The sequence below is a fragment of the Chiloscyllium punctatum genome, unplaced genomic scaffold (genome assembly GCF_047496795.1).
Source record: "Chiloscyllium punctatum isolate Juve2018m unplaced genomic scaffold, sChiPun1.3 scaffold_961, whole genome shotgun sequence".
NCBI lineage: Eukaryota > Metazoa > Chordata > Chondrichthyes > Orectolobiformes > Hemiscylliidae > Chiloscyllium > Chiloscyllium punctatum.
In genome coordinates, this window is record NW_027310695.1 from 15,001 (window position 1) to 17,500 (window position 2,500).

The window sequence follows — 2,500 nt, forward strand, 5'->3', positions numbered from 1 at the left end:
CAGCCGCGCTCTCGCCAGCCAAGGCGAGTGCGATTGATTGCCAAACGACCCTCAGACAGGCGTGGCCCCGGGAAGAACCCGGGGCCGCAAAGTGCGTTCAAAGTGTCGATGATCAATGTGTCCTGCAATTCACATTAATTCTCGCAGCTAGCTGCGTTCGTCATCGACGCACGAGCCGAGTGATCCACCGTCAAGAGTTGTCTGAGTTTGTTTTAGGTCTCTCCCTCGCCAGAGGAAAGCGACCCGGACCGCACATACGCTCCCCACCTTGAGCTACAGCCACCTGCACGCCGGCGTGCGGGCGGAGCAGGGTGGCGTGAAGCGATGGGGAGCACCATCCTGGTGCGGCCCGCAGAAACATACGTCTATTGGGGGGAGGAGGACAGGGCGCCCAAGAGGCGATGCGTGCCCCAACGCACCGCAGCGACGGAGGCAGGATCACCGCCACCATGTCGCCCGCCTAGTATCACGAGGCGTGCAGCAGCTTTGCCCTAGGAAAAGCAGAGGCGGGAACGGGCACCGGCCATCGGTTCGGCAGCGTCACTGACGCGTGCACGTGGCGGCGTGTCGGCGAGCGGACTTCCTGCGAGGAGGCGGGGGCGGCACTCGCCCGAGCAGACGCCCGCCCGGCCCAGCCACCGCCGAGGTGGACTGGGAGTCGCGGCAACGGCTCGTCATACTCGTTCCCACACTCACAGCGCAGCTTGCCCGCAAGCCACCGACCACCGATCGACGCCAGGCGCCCCGACCGAGAGCGGGATCGCTCGTTCGCCCTGCTGGCAGTTCGCTGGGGATCACTACTGCACGGAGCTCGGAGACCGACGGGCGGCAACTCGAGAGTCTTTAAACCACCACCCCCATCCCGCAAGTGCAAAGAGGCTGTATACGCACAGACGGGTGAGGGGAATAGGTACCCCGTCGGGTTTGAAGGGAGCGTGACTAGATAGCAACGATGTAAACCCAGCCGATTTGGGAGCGAAAGACCGGCGCCTGCATCACCGGCTTCGTTTCCCGTGGCTGGAGAGTACACCGAAACCCTCCGTCTGTCGCGAGCTCCCGACGACGCGGTGCCGCCAAGCAGCAGGGCCGGACCTGGTGTGGCTCCCCTCGTCGATCACAGACCGGTCGGCACTACTGACGAGACGGTGGAACGGGCTTCGCCCCTTGTGACGAAGGGTGATGCGAACCCGCCCGCCCGCGTGCGTTCGGGGTGGACTCGGCAAACGGAGATTTGAAATCGGAAAGTGTCCTCCTGCCCCGCGCAGGTAGGCGCCCAACAGTTGTGGGGGGTTTGGCGGTGACCACGGCTGCAGGGCCTGCTACCCCGACGAGCTCTCCTGCTGGCCCCGAAACCACCCTCGCGAGACAAGTTGAAACGGAAACGGGCGTACCCCCAAGCCGACGATCCTTTCTTATTTGTTACTTTTTTTTTCACTTGCTCGAGTTGTGGGGATTTGGCGGTGACCACGGCTGCAGGGCCTGCTACCCCGACGAGCTCTCCTGCTGGCCCCGAAACCACCCTCGCGAGACAAGTTGAAACGGAAACGGGCGTACCCCCAAGCCGACAGAGATCCTTTCTTATTTGTTACTTTTTTTTTTCACTTGCTCGAGTTGTGGGGGTTTGGCGGTGACCACGGCTGCAGGGCCTGCTACCCCGACGAGCTCTCCTGCTGGCCCCGAAACCACCCTCGCGAGACAAGTTGAAACGGAAACGGGCGTACCCCCAAGCCGACGATCCTTTCTTATTTGTTACTTTTTTTTTCACTTGCTCGAGTTGTGGGGGTTTGGCGGTGACCACGGCTGCAGGGCCTGCTACCCCGACGAGCTCTCCTGCTGGCCCCGAAACCACCCTCGCGAGACAAGTTGAAACGGAAACGGGCGTACCCCCAAGCCGACGATCCTTTCTTATTTGTTACTTTTTTTTTTCACTTGCTCGAGTTGTGGGGGTTTGGCGGTGACCACGGCTGCAGGGCCTGCTACCCCGACGAGCTCTCCTGCTGGCCCCGAAACCACCCTCGCGAGACAAGTTGAAACGGAAACGGGCGTACCCCCAAGCCGACAGAGATGCTTTCGCTCCTGTTACTTTTTTTTTCACTTGCTCGAGTTGTGGGGGTTTGGCGGTGACCACGGCTGCAGGGCCTGCTACCCCGACGAGCTCTCCTGCTGGCCCCGAAACCACCCTCGCGAGACAAGTTGAAACGGAAACGGGCGTACCCCCAAGCCGACAGAGATCCTTTCGTACTTGAACCAACACAAAGTTTGTCACGTTTTATTTTTACGAGTGATCGACCGTCAAGATTTGTCTCTGAGTTTGCTTAAGGTCTCTCCCTCGCCAGAGGAAAGCCACCCGGACCGCACATACACTCCCCACCTTTAGCAGCAGCCACCTGCACGCCGGCGTGCGGGCGGAGCAGGGTGGCGTGAAGCTGTGGGGAGCACCAGCCTGGTGCGGCCCGCAGAGACATACATCTATTGGTTGAAAAAAAACAGGGCGCCCAAG

General features: G+C 61.1%; 1 non-coding gene across 1 annotated transcript; it reads right to left on the reverse strand.

Annotated features, from left to right (window-relative positions):
* Nucleotides 1-45: 45 nt before the first annotated feature.
* LOC140474366 (5.8S ribosomal RNA) lies at nt 46-199 on the reverse strand. Its single transcript, XR_011959056.1, has one exon. It is a non-coding gene; the product is annotated as a 5.8S ribosomal RNA (ribosomal RNA).
* Nucleotides 200-2,500: the final 2,301 nt, after the last annotated feature.